Source organism: Equus caballus, chromosome 5, assembly GCF_041296265.1.
Source record: "Equus caballus isolate H_3958 breed thoroughbred chromosome 5, TB-T2T, whole genome shotgun sequence".
NCBI lineage: Eukaryota > Metazoa > Chordata > Mammalia > Perissodactyla > Equidae > Equus > Equus caballus.
In genome coordinates this window covers 27,083,069-27,100,763 of record NC_091688.1, presented here as the reverse complement: position 1 = coordinate 27,100,763, position 17,695 = coordinate 27,083,069, and the positions used below count along the sequence as shown (strand labels likewise).

Here is a 17,695-nt window from a genome sequence, read left to right as displayed (position 1 = left end):
ATGGATTCCAATTCCTGCTTTCAGGGTCTTCCTATTTGGTTCGGTGCAAGGACAAGAAGTGTGGTGTAACAATTGAAGATCACAGTTGAAGGGCGTGTTCAGCTGTTCCTCACCCCTCTTTCGTCTATCCTTTCATACCCAAACAAGAAACTCGGGTGGGAAGGGAGGCTGTTTAAATACAAAAAAGAAAAAGCTTGGGAGTTGAATTCCCCAGACAGTGCAGAGAAGCAGCGGAGAGGCCTCTGTCAGAAGCCGCTGTCCTCCCTCTCCAAGCTTCATAGAGAACATGTGTGTTGGGGGGCACAGAGGAGAGAGGTTCATCCACCGCCTATTCACTCTGAGCCCCAGGACCCCTCCCCCTCTTCCTTCTCAAAGACGGGTTGAACTTTCCAAGGGCAGCTCCACTGCCTTTTATCTCTCGTTCTGAAAGTAATTCTAGCCCAGGAAAAGCAGGATTAAACTTCCATAACATGACACATTCATCTTGTTTTTCTTTTTTCTTTTCTCTCTCCTCCCTTCCCTCTCTGCTCGAGCCCAGGTACATCTGAGCCAAAGGGGAGCCCAGATTAAATATCAGAGGATGGTCTCAGATCTGAAGAGATGCTACTTTCTGGCCCCCTGCCCTTCCCAAAACTTCCAATCTTCTTCTGTATCCCTTTTAGACAGTTATTATCTCCTCAGATGAGAAAAGCCTCTGGACTCTGCGCTCGCTCCAGATTGTCCTCTGCTAAAATGAAAGGAGGAATTATCATTCAGAGAAAGGCTCCCACAGAGAAAATGAAGACAAAGATGGAACCAGTGATAACAACGCTGATGTGCATTCAGTTCCTGAAAGGTCTGTTTAAAAAAGTCTCCTCAGGAGCAGTTTTGCCTCCACCTGAGAGTGTTTTGAAAATCCACATTGAGGGAGCTGGAAGAAGGGGAGGGCATGAAGGCGCCTTAGGGATGGGCCAAAAACTTGTATTGCTGATAAAGGGCCAGCCAACCTACTGGACTGCCTGCCAACTGGAGAATGCGTCCCCCCACCTCCTCCCACCCCCAGACGCATCCTGTCCGGACAGGCCTTCGCTGAGCTGCTCACAACCCAGCGCACCTCTGCTTAATGCTGCAGGTGTCTTTCCCACTCCCCCTGCAACCAGACAGGGGCCCAGAGGTCCCACTGGGAAAAGGACCCAACCAGTTGTGGTCTCTGGGTAGTGACAGCTGAGAGTTTCTAATATATCTCATCTATTTTTTTCTTCTAAAAAAAAAGAGCACAAAAGCCACGGTTGAGGGCCAAGCCTGGTTTTCAAGAGTCCCCTCTAGTGGAGATAACCTGCTACTTCAGCTTCCCAGTTCAGTCCTGGGGAGCCTGCCCCTGCCTAGGAGGGATGAGGAGAACCCCCTCTACGTGGACCTTCTTTCCCCCTCTTTGCCATCTTGGCTCCGGGCTCCTTCTGCTCCGTGCACACTGTCAGTCTCTCTGTCTTTATCTTCCTTTTCTGTCTGCCTGCCTCTCTCCCTTTATGTGTGACTGTTTCTACATCTTGACTCGGATCTGCCCACGTGTGCCTTCGCTCCTGCATCTTGGACTGTATCTCTGGTCCATCTGCTGATTTTTTCTGAAGTGCAGGGTGCCAGGTGTGATGAGCTGGAAATGTTTTGACAAGGCCTTGGATCAAATGGCCTCATCTCAGCGGGCCAAAACAGAGACCCAAAGCCAGACCCCAGTGAGAGATGCGAGGACAACCAAGCGCTCCTCCAGGAAAGGAACTTTGGCAAAAACTCCCTCCCCAACCCCGTCCTCCAAGCACACTTGGGCCTCATGAGTTAACATCAATGTCTGAAGCAGCCTATAACCTGTGCTTGGGGCTCTGGCTTTGGAGTCCAGGGTGACAGCAGCTCACTCCCCTCAGTCAATGCTCCCCACCATCCAGCCTCCTTCCCGCCTCTGCCATGCATCCCGCCATGCAAACAACCAACCAGCAATGCCCGGGTGAAGGAACAGCTGGCAGGGGGTGGGAAGGGGGAGAGAAAAGGTGAGTGGGGACCAGGACTGAGCCTGGAGAGGAGACAGAGCAAATCCTCTGCTGGGGCGAGAGGGGGACAGGGGAGAACTCCTGCTGATTCTCCGGATTTCTGAGATATCCTTCCACTCAGGAGGGAGACAGGGCCAGGGCAGGGCAGGGCATTAATGGTTAACCAACCGCCGGAGCGGGGAACTTTTCACTGCTCAGGCCTAAGCCCTTCCTTCCAGCTCTCACCCTCCCTTCCTCCTCTCCGTACACTCTTACCCAGTAGGGACCCTACTCCCCAACAAAGAACTTTCTTGCCTCTATTGCTGTCCTCAAATTCCAGATGGAAGAGTGTGGAGCTAGATAAAGAGGTTCCATATGCCCCAATGCCAGGGAATGGGGCCCCCGGGAGCCTGAGGACTAAGCCGAGGAGAAAGGGGGTGTCCTGTTCTTACCATCCATCCTTCCCCGGCCCTTGGGACCAGCTGTTTGACCCCAGGAGGAACTGCCTCTCTCTGTCTCCATGGGGCTCACCTTTAGAAATGACCAAAGAAGAAGCGGACGCACACCCACCCCTCATTTACTCTAATCAGGCATGAAATCTTTGTAACTAAGTGAAAAAACTGTTTCCCATAAGGGAATCAGTTCCATCCATCATTGTTTGAACTGAGCACATGTGAAGGGGAAAAACAGAATATTCACATATAATGAATTGATAGCAGACTGCCCCTGGGGGAGGGTGGTAGTGATGGGGGCCAGGGGGTGTGCACATGAGCTGTAAAGCAACAGCACTGCAAAGCCTGCTTCTACTAGTTTCCCTGTGGACGGTCCTGAATTATTTGCAGTTAACAGACTGTAACACAATGCTCCAGTCTCTTTATGGTCAGAATGGGGGTGGGGGTGGGGGTGGGGGGCTTGGCTTGGATCTCCTTGCCTCTCCATTTGCCCTGATGGACAGAAGTATATTGGGCCCCAGTCTGTGTGTGTGGAGACAGCTGTGTGACAATGTAGGGAGACAGCTGGGGGGTGGGGGGAGTGTTGCTGTTGGAGACAGGAATCGCCTCCCCACACGCCAAACCCCATATCTTGGGGAGGCTGCCATAGAAAAGGAGGCAAGATAGAGATTATAACACCCCCAAACCGTGACGACTCCAGCACCATAAATATTTCATAGTACCTGAACTGGCGAGTTTAGGCTGCTGCCAGCTGCTGCCTTGTATATTTAACTGTGTCACTGGTTTTCCCTCCCACCCGTGTGCTTTCTTGTAACATGCCCATGAAATAAAGATTAGCGAACTCATCAGAAGTATTTGTCACCGGGAAAGGGGCCTAGGAGAGAAGTAGCTGTTCTTTGAGCGCCTCTTTTTAACCTCATTTTAAGCACAGACTCTAGAACAACAGATGGTGAACTTTTGCATCCACACCTGCAGCTTTTGATGGTCAAGGGGGCTGGAGGGTGCATGTTCCCTGGCACTTTGGGGATGGGGGTGGGTATTCAGGCCAGCTCCGAAAGGGGGTCACCAACCTTGTAATGACATGGTTTCTTTTGGGGGATAGACATGCGACACCACCATTTATTCTTCATTTAGACTTGAGCTGAAAGGCCACCTGGGCCCCCTGCCCTGCTCTAGGCTGCGAGGTACCCTCATCCTTATGTCCTGTCAAAGAGAAGGGCCAGGTGGGATCCCCTGGCCAGGCTCGTGGTCCCCGGGCAGAGGAGACCCTCTGACACTTTACCACTTTGGATCCTGCTGTTCCTCAGCGGCATCTCCACTGCACATCGCTCCAAATGTCATTTCCATTTAACTGCTTTGCGAGCCAATTTGCCCCATCCTAATGCAATTTGCTGAGGACAGTGAGGGAGCAGGGAGGGCAGTCTGCATTGCCCTCCCTTTATCAGCTGGTCCCTGAAGAGGGTTGGCCGGGGGACGGAGGGGAACAGCTCTTTCGGGTAATGCTGGCAGCGAGGGCAAGTTCTGGTATGCGGACGGGTCGCGATGAAAGGCGGAGATGCCAGGTGGAAGAAGGGAAAAGAAAAACCACCTCGCTAGGGTATCTTGACAGATTGCTCTCTCAGTCTCCTTGGTTCCCCACCCTCTCTCCTCACCCCACCTCCCCACCCCCCAGGCCAAGGAGGAGAGATCACAGGTAATTAATTCTAATGGTGCTATGTGAGGTGAGGGGGAAGTTAATGAATTCTTCTCTCTTCTTGCCAGGAGGTCAGAGGCGAGAGGGCTGCTAGCAACTCCAGGAGCTTTCTGGTGTGATTGCACAAAAGTTGTGCATTTCAATTAGGAATAGCTGAATTCTTCCCGCCAGAGCTATCTCTTGCCCAGGCTCTGTCACTCTGTTGAAGGCCCCAGAATCTAAAGGCTGCCCAGTGGGAAGAGTGAAGTTTCAAGGTCTGGGAAAGAAGCCCAGCAAGACAGGAGCCTGCTATTGTGTAGGAGTGGGAGAGCTGAACCTGAGTCCTGCTCCCCAAACGTCCAGCCCAGCTCTGATACTCATCTGAGTCTGCCGCTCATAAACCTTGTCCACTATGCTTGTGAATACAAGGAAGGGGATGAGAGTGTCCCAAAATTTCTGTGGGTTCCTCCAAGCTGCTGGACCCCCAAGCCATTGCCTGGAGCTAATAACTCGCAGCCCTGCTCCCTCAAACTCATCCTGTCGTTATATCCCTTGCATACCGACTACTGAAATGCCACTGTTACCCTAGGATCTTAGATTCCAACAGGAGACCTGATCAGATTTCCATTGCCCACCCAATGGGACTCTCATTTCTAGACTCTGAACTGACCCAGAACCCCAAGTCTTTTACCCAGCTCCCCCTCTCCCTAATTATCTCCATTCACTCAGAGCTGAGTTTGAGTAGGTAGCTTCTCTGAGAGCAGGGGTCATGCCAAACAGGTGGACATTTGTCAGAGACCTGAAATGGCAGTTTTTGGTGACTCTCTCCTTGTCCCCACACCATGATTAACATTTACATTCACTACCTGTGGCGTGGATAAAAAGAACCAGAATTTTCTAAGATCCCTACATCACTTGTGGCTGGGGGGGGGGGGTGGCAAGAAAGAGCACATTGGAGGGAAATATTCTCAAATGGTTCATATGGAGCCTCTGGGACCCTGGGCAAGCTCCTACTTCAGCCCACAACCCTCTCGTGCAGCTCAAACCAGGGGATGGTACTGATCGGTGCTTCATCACGAGGGAGCACATAGGAGGGCATGGAGTACACTTATCCCCTTTCTGTGCCTTGGAATTCCTCCTTGAGCCTCATGGAACCCGCGCAAATGATGCTTTCCCCTTCGATTCCCAAGTCCCCTGATCCGAAGGAACAGCCTGCGGCCGCCAGGGACTCCAGCACCCGAGTGAACGCCCCCAAACCGAGCGCTGGCGGCAGTGGCCTTGGGCTCTCTTGCTCGTGACACCAAGGCCCGCTTTGGGCTCCAGCTGTCGGGACAGCCCGCCGCCCCTATGCTCCCCAAAGCCGCAGAGCGCCGGCAGGTGCGCGGTGGAGGCGCGCCGCGGAGCGCCGCCGCCACCGCCGCCACCGCCGCCGGCGGGAGGCTGGTGGCTGGGAAGCCGGTGCCGGCCGGGAAGCCCAGGGCGGGAGGCGGCGGCTGGGAGTCCGCTCGCACACGCGCGCGCGCCGCGTTCCGGCCCGCGAAAGTGGCCGGACCCGCGCGGGGACTCGGCCGCCGCAGCCAAGCCCCGGTGCATGGGGCCGGGACCCCAAAGAGGCGGACGCGGGAGGAGCCGCCGTGGGGTGTGAGCGCGATTGGGGGGTGGGCAGGGGGCGCCGCCGACTTACCTAGCTCGGCGACGTCTGTCTGTCCTTCCGTGCCCAGTCTGTCCGCCTCGGCCCCTGGCTGCCGAGGGCGGCGCGCCGTCCCTCTCACTGCCCGCAGCTCGCAATCACGGGGACGACCAAATCCACATGGAGTCCAAATTCATTAAAATCCACGTCAAGCCACCAGCCACTTATCTGTATTCCTGAAGTGGCCCCTCGGTCTCCGGTCCGCGCGCCCCTCCGTCCTCCGTCGCCCCGCAGCAGCCCCGCCAGGCGCTGTCGCCCGCTCGCGGGGGGAACCCGGAGGCGCCGAGGGGGCGTGTGGGGGTGGCTGGCGGTGTCTCTCCTTGGGAAGCAGCAGAGCCCCGGCTGTCTTCAGATTTTTCCAGCGCGACTTTCCGGGCTCCTCTGACATCAGCAATCCCGGCGCTTCCTTCCCTTCTTGCTCCCCGGTTCGTTCAGTCCCATTTCCTCCGGGAACCTGGCTTTCTAGATCTAATTCGAGGGTTGCCTCGCTGGCTCCGCCGCTCGCGCTCCCCACCACTCCCCAGCTCGCGGGGTCTCTCTCTGGATCGCTCGCCCTTCCGGCTGAAAAATTCCCAGCAACTGCGCTCAGCCGCCCTCCCGCTCCAGTCTGGCGCGGACGCCGCTCCGCCCGGCAGCTCCGGCTCCCGCGGTGGCGGCGGCGGCGGCGGCGGCGGAGCCCTCAGCGCCGGCCTCCCTATATTACCATGCAGCTCATTATCATAGAGGCCGCGCGCGTTAACCCCCTCCCTGCCGGCCGCGCCCGCCCGGGCCGGGGCCGCGCCCGCCGCTGGCACCGCCCGCCGCAGCAGGCCCCCGGCCCCCGCCCCCGCCCCCGCCCGCCCAGACTTCCTCCTCCGCGAGCTGTCAACAAAGGAGAATCAGGTTTGGCATCTGGAGGCCGCCCCGCTACCCGCCCTGCACTCAGCTCTGCCCGGACCCACCGGCCACCTTAAGTGGCCAAGGGGGTAACGAAAATCCTGCCAAGGCCTAGGGATTCGGGTCGAGGCCTCGCGAGCCCCGGTGCGGGGAGCTCAGGACGCAGGAGGGGTGGGTGAGGGCAGTGGGGACGTGGGCTTCCTCTCCCTTAGCATCATCTGTCACCACGCACATCCTGCACGCTGCCCTCTTCATCTTTCATTTGAGTGAGGGGTGAGTGGGGAGGAACCACCCTTGCCTGATGAGGTTGAGAAGGGGGTCTCGAAATTTGTGGGAGCAAATTTCCTCTGCTTGTGAATGTCAAAAAGCCAACAAGCTGTCAAATGAGGTTTGAAGTTGTTGTTATTTTTATAATACAAAGCGAAGCTTTGCTCTGAATCTCAAGCTTCTAGCTCTATTAGGGATCCTGGGCACCTGGCAAGCGAGGGGGACCAGACGGGAGCTTTCTATGTCCGGATCCAGGGAGGCAGCCCGGCAGGGGAATCAGAGAGGTGGCGGTAAGATAACTTATTTTAATAACCTAAGGTGAGAGGTTTCTGGATTCCGGACGGCAATGCCTGGGTGCTTTTACGACTGTTGATTCCGTGCCATATAGAGTTTCAGCATCTCCGCAGCATCTGGGCGCGGCTTTTCGAAAGGGGCCTGCAGACTAGACCCCAGCGAGTTCGCGGGGTCTGCGTAGTCCAAGCTCGCGATTCGAGCACCCGCGAGTTTACTCAGCACGTCGAAGTATTCCGATAAGCTCCCTCTACTGCCCTCTGGTGGCCACAGTCCTCAGTGATATAAATAGAAAAAAATTAACTCCCGAAACCCTACAGGGAGTCGCACGAAATTCTCAGTGCGGTTGGATCCTTTAAAAAAAAAAAAATTAGACTCACGGGTCGTCTTGCACAATCGTCCATTCACTCCAGAAAGGGAAAAATCTAGGCTTTGCTTTACCTACAGAAGTTAGCTAATTCTTCAAGAGTTCATTCTTCATGGTAATTAGCTGAAATTTGTCTGCCTGTGACTTTCCCTGGTTATCCCTAGGGTCCTGTGAAGCCACAAAGAATCTATCTAAGCTGTCTTCCGTGATCCGAACCTGTTCTTTTCTCTGAACTTGTTTAGCATTTATTGTTGGCACCCCTCCAGGGAATTATCATACGTTACCCTATATTATTATTTATTTCTCTTCATAAATAGATCTTGTCTCCCCATCCAGACAGCCTAGTCTTCCCTCTTATCTCTGGGTAGACAGAATCTAAACCACAATTTATTAAGGAAGATGATTTGAAGAAGATGTTGAAGATTTTGTAACAAATTTCTCCCATTTGTTTGATACATGGAGCATGGGTCTGGCCAGCTACACCTAAGACAGCCAGCGTTAGGGTTGGAAATATCTAGCTGATAAAGCTGGAAGCTGAAAATTAGGACCTTCTGGTTCTAAATCAAGAGCTGTGTGACCCTGGGAGAGGTCACATCTCTTCTCCCTGCCTCAATTTAATCACGTCTTGGGAAGATTATAATGCAATTTAAATAATTTTCTAATACCAGTCTCCCACCTGTGGTCCAGAAATAAATCCTAGAATGAAGAATGAGGAAGGATAAAATGAAACAGACTTCTCCGTTCAGCTACCCTTCACTCCCAGCCTCCCCTGCCTTTCCCAAATAAAGGGAGAGGAAGAGACAGGGAGGAGGAGAGAGAGAAGACAGACAGCATGACACAATGTTACCCAATTTCCATGTTGCCACTGAGCGTGGTCTGAGATCTGAGTCCTGTGAGGTTCTAGGAGTACCCACACTCACCATAAGAATGGACAGAACGCTAACCTGGTCTGCTGGAAGGTACCCTGGATGAAGTCCCCTTGATACCACTGGGCCTCAGTTTGTCCATCTGTAAGACTGAAATTTCTACCTTCAATCTTCAGACAGTTGAGGGAATTAAAATAGATACTTGTAAAAATGGTAAAAGAATTAATAGTATCATTAAAATGGAGAGATTTGTTCATATTTTCAGTCCTAAGAGGCTAGAACAAATATGGATCTTATCAGTTAAGTACACAGTTATAAAAATGTCTCTTGGGAATAAAAAAAAGAGCTCAGGTTCACGGTTTGTATTTAGATATAACATCATCTGAGGCAATGGCAATATACATGAGCCTTTGGTCTTTAATAATCACAAATAACCATATCCCTTTGATCACTGGGTATTCATTCATTCCACAAATATTATTTATTAGGAGCAAATTTATTAGATTTCTCTCTTTAATGGAATTGTATACAGTACATGATTATTTCTTCCACACATATTTTTTAAGAAATCATACCAATAATTCAACAGGTTCCATACCCTCGGACCTGTCTGTCTTTCAGGGACTCGAGTTTTCTGGTATCTATCTGAACTTTGATGTCTTCTTTCTCATCCTGTCCAGCTGATGTCAAACCCGCGGCCCCTGGGGACTCATCAAGCCTTAGCCAGTGCCTTGCATTCCATCCTCATTTCCATCAGGAGGGATGGCTGCAGCCCAGCACAGTTCTGGGCAAGTAGTGGGCATTTAATAAATACTTATCAAATGAATGGATGGATGGATGGATGGATGGGGATGTGTTTTTCTTATGCCAAATCCTCATTTTTGGAAAATCCTAGCAAGCTCAACAGAGTTCCTCTCTACCCCAACCTACCCACCTCCGCCGGTCATGCTACTCCTGGAACCTCATCCTTACAAAGTTGCCTGTGGCTGCTGCATTGCTCTCCTGGGCCCCAGGCCTCTTTTTTGCTTGTCACTGGATGAATGACTTAGAGAAGAGGATAAGAGAAGTGGGAAAGAACAGGACAGCAGCATTCTAGAATGAACTGAATTTTGCCTGGGAGAAATGAGTATTTCTCTGGTGGGGGCAAGTCTAGCTGAGCTGGCCTCCTCAGGCCCTTGAAAGCGAGCCTTAGACTTTGCGAGAATAGGCCCAAATGGGCAACCGGCCGATCCCCAGGGGAAGTCTTCTCTCTGTCACGGCAGCAGTTCCAGCCCCACAAATAGATGCCAGTACGGTAGCCCCTCGGATCACAGGAGGTATTTTTGGTGCTGGAAGCCAGCCACACTTTGGCAGCCTTTCAGCATGGTCTGCTCCTTTCAGAGGTGGAGGCTGGCAAGCCGTCAGTGGTTAGCATGGGAATGCTGCCTGCAAGTGTGCGCACGCATATATTTAGGGAGCCTTGAGTGGGATGGGGGCTGGGTTTGGGAGGCTGTGTGCCTGGACCTGTGGTCGGGAGGCGAGTGGGCTCCTGCATGTCAGTGTCAGCAGTGAGGGATCCTTGGGTGGTATAAGTCTGTTACCAGCCTCGCCTGTGGTTCCCAAAACTGAGACCACTGATGCCACCACCAGCTCGATCTATCTCTGCTCTAAGATGCGTGTCATCTTTCTCTTGCCCTGACCCTGACTTCCACATCGCAAGGCAGGGACATGTTCCCCTTGTGGGTGGGGCCTTCTGTCTCCCATGCTGTGCCTCACCTTCACCCAGCAGTGTCTGTCAGGCAACCTTCTCTACCCCCCACCTCATTGAGAGCAAAGAGATTGGTCTGATGGCCAGGCTGGAGTGTGCAGGCCAAGTCCCATGAATGAAAGGGGAGGCTGCTGAGATGCCAGAGTGGCCAGCCTCTGGCTGGGCAGTGGGGACAGGGGACCAGGACACAGCACCAGGGCACCTGCTCCAGGATTCCCAGCACCATTCATGAAGACATCACCCTCTGCTGTCCTCCCCTCCCATCCCTTCCCAAATCCCATTCTCCTATGTGTTTCAAACAGTAGCAGGCCTGTTGAGGAGCCACATCAAACAAGGGCGGATTTCAATCCTTTCTTGCTAACCCTCCTACAAGTGGAGCTGAAGTCTCTGTGTACCTTGCCCTCTTTCCCTAACCCTAACCCTGCCTCTGTCCTTCCATCTAGAATGTTGCTCTGGGAGAAGAATATTCTCTGTGAGGCCCAGCAAACTGCAGCCTTAAACCTCCTGAAACAGGTCCTTGGAACAATTTGCAAGAATCCTGCATGTGCAAGGTAAGAAGGCTACAGAGGACAGGGAGCGAGCGTGGACCACTGGGCTTCAGGCATGGACGGGGTGGGCAGGGGTCAGCTCAGGCTCCTGGCTTCTGCTGCTGCTCTGTGTCTGGCACTGAAGGTCTGAGAAAGGGCCTTCCTCCCTTATTTTTTTAAGAGACTCCAAAAATGGAGACACTACATATTTGGTCATGAAATCTCCAGCTAAGCCTCTCAGTGCCTCAGTTTCCTCATCTGTGAAGTGAAATAATATCCATGGCCCTGCATACTCGGCTTCACAAGAATCAAACAGGATACTGACTGTGAATCAGAAAGTGTTGTACAAGTACACGGGGATGTTGTCTTAAACTCTAGAAGTTCCTTCCAGAGTCAAACCTACTTCTCAATGTGGTAACTACAGTTCTGCGGTTCGTTCTCTTGTTCAGTTTTCAAGGGCAAACAGCTGGGCTCGGGAAATACCCCGTTGCTTATGGAGTGCCTGCGTCATCTCTCCATCACTTCGAGGTCCCTCCTTTTCTCCCATGGCTCCGTTGGAAAATGCTACAGACCAAAGAGATTCTGTCTAGTTACTTTCTCATATGGAATCAAAAAGCACACCCATGCTGGAGTTGGCCCTCATGGCTAGGCAGTCCACGTAGGCACCCACACCCTCCCAAGCAGGCAGAGAAGAGGGGGAGTAGCTGAGGTGCCTCAGACGCCCCGCCCCCAACTCTACAGCAATTAGAATGGCACTGGCCCTCATTGCCTGAGAGGTACTATGAAGATGCACTTTGTCGGGGGTCCTTCTCTGCTCAGCAGCCCTCACCTGCCAGGAAGCCCTGTACCAACCTGCTTGGCTTTGATGGCCCAGCCTGGTTGGGATGACATTTGCTCTCAGAGCATCAGTTGGAGCTGGGCTTTCTGAGGATTCCGTGTCTCCCAGGCAGGCACACCCAGGGCCTTCTGGGGTGGGAGTGAGTAAGACTGGACAGAGCCAGTACAATTTATCCCTTAAATCAGAAACTCTCAGAACCAATTGGAAGTGATCATTTTGTCCAGGTTTCTTCATTAGACAAAATGATAACTTCCCTTCAGTTGCTTATAATTATCATTATCTAATGGTAAGTGATAAAATGTATTGGGTGTCCATCCTGTTTTAGTTGCAGTGCTTGGCTGTTTACCTATATGACGCCTCATCCCCATGTGTCTAATCTTACCAGGTAAAGTGTTATCACCCCATTTCACAGATGCAGAAACTGATGATCATCAGAAAGTCAAGTGATTGATCCCAAGGTTATGCAGGTAATAGGTGGTGTGGCTAAAATTTTCACTCAGGTTTATCTGACATCCATTTTCTCTTGTTTTGTCATTTTCTGATGAGGAGAAAGTGATGAATGTGTGAGAGTCCATACTTCAAATGCCAGGAAATGGGAGGCCTTGCATTTCATCCCTCTTCTTAGCCACCAGCCAGCGACCCAGAGCCCCTGCAGCAGGAGGGCTCCCACGGACTCAGCGCAAGTCCAGCAAAGCATCTCTGGGCTTCAGTTCTACTGAGGGTCAGGAGTGTCATTTTCTCTTACAAAGGAGCGCATGTTGCAATTGTTATCATGATTATTATAAACAATTATACTAATGAGCTCAATTCTCCCCTATTTTGCAGGGTGTGCATGTTTAACAATGAGAGTTGGCCCAGAGGAAAGAAGTTGCCAATACATGCAAATGTCCACTAGCTTATGTCACCTCTGCCCCCCACAACGCCACATATGTGGCCACGCCTGCCTATCAAAATAATGGGATAATTGGGCACAGTGTGTGCCGCCCCCACCCCTTACTGAAAGCATGCCAGTCGGTCTCTGTGGGAACCCACAGGGAGCAGAGTGAGCAACACACCACTGTCTGCCTTCTCCATGATTGCATCTGTGCCCTGCAAACCCCAACAGAATTGAACTTACATCTCCTCTTAATTAGGGGAGAGAGGAAGACAAGAATGATAGCAGAAGAATTTCTTCCTGCCTCTGACAGCAAGCTCTTCAGGGACAGAACATTAAGCTCTCCCTCTGTCTGCCCCCGGCCTCCGACTTCTCTTTCCTGACTGATATCTGGCGTACCTAACACAGTGCCAGGCCCTCCCTGGGACCGGTGCCTGTGTGTGATGAGAGTGATGAACAGGGGCTGGTTGGAAAAGCTAGACCCGGCCCTGGTGGCCTGTCTCCGGTCTGCTGTGAGGCAGTGCAGAGCAGCGGCTGGGGCAGTCTGTGAGGCCTCAAGCCAGACAAGTGGGGGCTGGTCCAGGCCCCTGCAGGGGGGTCGGGGGAGGGGAGGAGGGTGGAGCCTTGCCCTGAGAGGAGGCTGGCAGAGGATAAAGTCCATGGCCCCATGCGAAAATAAATAAACACATCGCTTCAGTAAGTCAAATACCCTGACATCCAGGTGCAAACCCCAGTGCCTGCTTCAGTGTTGCAAATTTAGAGCAAGGTGTGAACTACTAAAGTCTAAGAAGAAAAATCCAGAAATGGCACAAGCTCTTGGCAGGCAGGAATCGGCCGCATCATCACCCACATCATGAAACAATTAATAGCTAATGGAAAAAAAACACTTTAACATTGTTTTCTGTATTCTGAGTTTTGAATTCCTAGAAAGATGGTCTAGATTTCCCCTCGTCATCAGTTTAATATTTAGTTCATAATTGTTCCTTTTGCAAAATACTCACTTGTTGGATGCTCTGGGTTGTGGTGAGGTGGGAAGGAAAGATCAACAAGAGTAATTGTCCCTTTTTATCCTCCTCTTTCTCTCTCTTTCTCACAGCACCATTTTTCTGGAATGGCTTCTATTGACTCAGAACCAACATTCGAATGAAAAGACTACTATTTCCATCAGAAAACAGAGGTTCGAGAGCCAGCCCTGGTTGCCTAGTGGTTAGAGTTGAGCACTTACCGCCTGGGCAGCTGGGGTCCCATTCCTGGGATCCACACCACTTGCCTGTCAGTTGCCAGGCTGTGGTGGTGGCTCACATGGAGGAACTAGAACAACTTACGACTAGGATATACAACCATGCACTGGGGCTTTGGGGAGGAACAAAAAAGGAAAAAACAGAGGAAGATTGGCAACAGATATTAGCTCAGGGCAAATCTTTAAAAAAAAAAGCAGGTAGGAAAACTCCCACTCGGGTGTCAGGAGGCTTGTGTTCTAATCCTGCCTCTGCTCTTCCCTGGCCTGGCACACATCCCTTCCCCTCTTTGATTCTGGTTCCCTATCTGTAAAAAGCAAGAATTAGGCTCTATGCTCCCCTCTCTCCTAGCCCTGCCGTGCCGTCATCACTCTAACTCTCTCCTTGGAGAACGGAGGAAGGACATTGGCTACAAAAAAGCCTTCTCGTCATGGCTAAGAAAGCTCAGTGCCTAAAAAATCGACAAGGGAGTGCAATACAGGGCAGAGCCGAGAAATGGAATTTTGCCTTTGAATTGTCTCGAGTTGGATGATTTCTCTCTCTGCCTGCCTTTGATACACTCTTGTTCACGGCTCTGCTGTGATGAAACTTTCTGCGTCATGGGTGGTTCCAGCCCCTTCGATCCATTCAGCTGATGATATTTCCTGATGTTTCAAAGGCCAAGAGTATGGGATGATGGAGTATGGTAGATTTACCTTCTCTCTTCTTTCCCCACCCACCTGGCTCTTCAGCCTCCTCTCCTGTGGAATCCCTATTTTGCGTTGTTCCGCAAGGTCCTGGGATGACAGCAAATCCCAACTCTGGCTACTGCCCAGGATATGGGAGCCCCAGCTCCTGGCTTCCTGGAGAAGCTGGAGAACAGAAAGCCTTCTGTGGTCTCTTGGGGACATCACCCCCCCTGGTGGAACGAAGAGGAACTTTCCTGGCTTCGGAAAAGCTGGGCAGCCTGGCAGCGGTTACCTCTCCTCTGCAGTTTTTGGAGTGGCTAATAATTATTACCCTGTGTTAATCATGACAATGGAAGAATTGCAGCCCATTATTTTGAAATGATCGGCTCCAGTCAATGACTACTTATGACAGCAAAGGGGAAACATCAGCTCCAGGGAGCCCCCATGTAAATGGGGAGTTGAACGAAAGATCAGGAATAATGGAACGTGTATTTAGTTCCATTTTCGTCCCTAAAAGGGCCCTGTCAGAGTAATTTCTCCTTCCGTGCACTATACCTTGCCATTATTTACAATATCTTCTTGGGAGAATAAAACCCTGGAGCCCTCCTCCTCATCTCCCCCTCCCCGCCTGGTCTCCCCCTCCCCGCCCCCTATCAATTGTGTCTCTTTCTGGAGTTTGGCAAACACAGCTACTTCCTCCCGCTGTGCTTTCACTGGAGCTGAAATGAATGTGGCTCTAGTTATTTCTTTCCCTTAATCATTCTTTTTCTTTTTTGTTGGAGAGCATTTTCACGAAGCACAATCACAGAGGAACAGAATGTCCTGATATTTGGGTGAGCAGCATGCATTTCTTTTCTTTTTTCCTCCCTTGAATAAAAATAACACCCCATAACCATAATATCAGAGGCCTCAAAGGCCATCTTCCAAGGTTTCTCATCATCTTGCCCCATCCTCGGGGTTCAATCTTACTTCTAACAACCCCTACCCACCCACCACCCAAGCCACACTAGTTCCCTCTCAGTCCCTTGAAATCGCCAAGCTCATTTGATCCCCTGAACTTCTGCTCATGTTATTCCTGCCGTCTGGAATGTATCATCTCCTTCCTCACTTCCCACAGGCATCCAACGCCTGAACCATCTTTAGGACCTTCTCAAGACTCATCTCTTTTACAATGTCTTTTCCAACTTTTGTGAAGGGCAGTTTATGCTCAGACAGTGTTTAAGAATTTGTAAACTTCTTCCTACCCATTGTAAGCTTGGCATAGAGAAGTCACTTAATAAATGTTTACTGAATAACTTTCACTAATGCTACCTGCCATTTTTTACCCATTTCAGAGATGGTAAAGGTAAGGATGTTCAGAGAGGTTAAGCGATGTGTAGATCACAAGTCTAGTAAGTGGCAGAGAAGATACTGGAACTCAGGTGTCTTAATTACAAATCCAGGGTCCCTTCCGTTCTGCTACGCTGCATTCCTACTGCACCCCTCAGGCCTCTCCCACTACTCATCAGTGTGCCTGACTTCTGCACTTCATTTTTCTCCTCAGATTGCCAATTCCTTACCGGCAGGGACCCTGCCTTGTGTTTTTCTTGTCCCTTACATTGGAGCTGAAAGTTGTTTATCAATCTCTGGTAACCATTTCACCCCGACTTTTCTCCTGGTCTCGGGATGTCAAAGTGGCTAAACATCATAGGGCCAGACTTTGGAAGGTCTTGGTTCTGATACTGGGGTCTCCTGTGGATGTAGATACCCCTGATCTATGTTCCTCTCTAAGGCTGACACCAGAAGCCGTCCAGCTCTGCTCCCCCGATCTGGGTCTTTGTCATACAGTAGCATGATGATACGGGGAATGTCAGGAGGCAAAATGTGTCCTCTTTTGTGACATTAGAAATGCTTTCTGTTTCATTGTTGCCCGTTCCACCAGCAGGGACAGCCACCAACACCTCCAGCTTTGTTTAAACAAAGTACTTTCCTCTCTTCCCTGTTGACCGATGAGCTCGGAAAAGACCCTTTGACAGAAGAAGGTGCCAAATTGCTTTGCAATCTCTACGTCCACCTCATCCCGAGACCTGTGAATCACCTCTGTGCTGTTGATGAGCTCCAAGGTCAAACTAATGCTCACTTCTCTTAGTGTAATAATATTTAACAGTCGATATTAATAATTAATGTAATGATATGTGCAGCGAGTTACCATTGGCAAAGTTTTCAGGTACATTAGAAGCAGAAAAACTGCTACTTACAGGGGCAGTTACTCTGTGCCAGCCTCTGTTTGTCATTCACTGGTGGTGTGGCCTTGGGGAAGTCAGGGAGCATCATTTTCCTCCTCTGTAAAGTGAGAAGCATTGAATCCTGATACATTTTGGTCTGTGGAACAACAGAGAAATATAGGAAGTCAGTCAATTGTCCCTGTTTTCAAATGTGGAGACTGAGGTTTGAGGGACTGAGTGCTTTGCCCAAGGGTACGCAGCTGATAAACGGAGAAGCTGAGACCAAAACAACGTCTACGGAGTCTAGCTCCGTGGGCTGTTCATGGAGATGCATGGGCTCTCCTAAAGTCTCTGGATGGTTCCTTATCCTTTGAGCATGTGCCCTCTTTATTTTTGGCCATGGTTTCCCTAGAGGAGGACACTGGTGTCGTTTGCCTCTAAGAACCCTGGCGTTGCTTCAGAACCATCTGTCTCAGCTAACTCGGTCTAGGAGAACACAGTGACCTTGAGCCTGAGCCCACTCTGCTTTGTTTCCCCTCCCCTCTGCCCGCCACTACCCTGAGAGATTTTGCCTCTAATGGCATTAGTGTGTGCTGTCTGCGATGTTGATTGGATTATCTTAATTGTTTGGGATTGAATGGCACTCCTGAGTCAGGAATCCCACTCAACAGCCCTAGGGACTGGGGTCTGGTTCCTGTCCCCTAGAGCGAGCACAAAGTATGCAGTGGTTTTTCACGAGGAGAAGGAAGAACGGAGCGCATGTGTGAGAGCATCTCCTAGGATGACAAAATCTGACCCTGTCTTGAGGGAAAGAGAATCCAGTTGAGGCTCTCTCTACAGGGCCTATGATGGCTTTCATGTTTACCCACTGATTTACAGCCTCTTCTGCTTCCTTCTCTCATGACAGGACTGTGTGAAAATTAGGCCAGTGAGATGTTTCTGTATAAACTCCCAACAAAGAAACTCCCACAAATGTAGGGCTGTAGCCTCATGCAGTTGGAAGAGACCCTCCAGGCATTGAGTCTTATCCTGTATTAGTTTTCTAAGGCTGCCATAACAAAGGACCACTGACTGGGTGAGTTAAAATGACAGCTTATTGTCTCACAGTGCTAGAGGTTAGA

At 51.0% G+C, this 17,695-nt stretch overlaps 1 protein-coding gene and 2 long non-coding RNA genes across 4 annotated transcripts in view; 2 read left to right on the top strand and 1 right to left on the bottom strand.

Moving 5' to 3' along the window:
- The window catches only part of PLXNA2 (plexin A2), a 213,014-nt gene extending 206,411 nt beyond the window's left edge, over nt 1-6,603 (bottom strand). Inside the window, exon 1 of one of the 2 annotated variants that reach the window (XM_023640785.2) lies at nt 5,806-6,603. The gene's annotated coding sequence lies outside the window, so the exon portion shown is untranslated. The remainder of the gene's footprint in view (nt 1-5,805) is intronic. The other variant, XM_023640786.2, reaches the window with a different exon arrangement.
- A 508-nt stretch (nt 6,604-7,111) lies between these two features.
- Nucleotides 7,112-13,361, top strand: LOC111773483 (uncharacterized). The gene is made up of 5 exons (XR_002807946.2): nt 7,112-7,244; nt 9,159-9,266; nt 10,669-10,776; nt 12,140-12,311; nt 12,416-13,361. It is a non-coding gene; the product is annotated as an uncharacterized lncRNA (long non-coding RNA).
- A 632-nt stretch (nt 13,362-13,993) lies between these two features.
- LOC138924238 (uncharacterized) lies at nt 13,994-15,671 on the top strand. The gene is made up of 2 exons (XR_011439062.1): nt 13,994-15,203; nt 15,488-15,671. It is a non-coding gene; the product is annotated as an uncharacterized lncRNA (long non-coding RNA).
- Nucleotides 15,672-17,695: the final 2,024 nt, after the last annotated feature.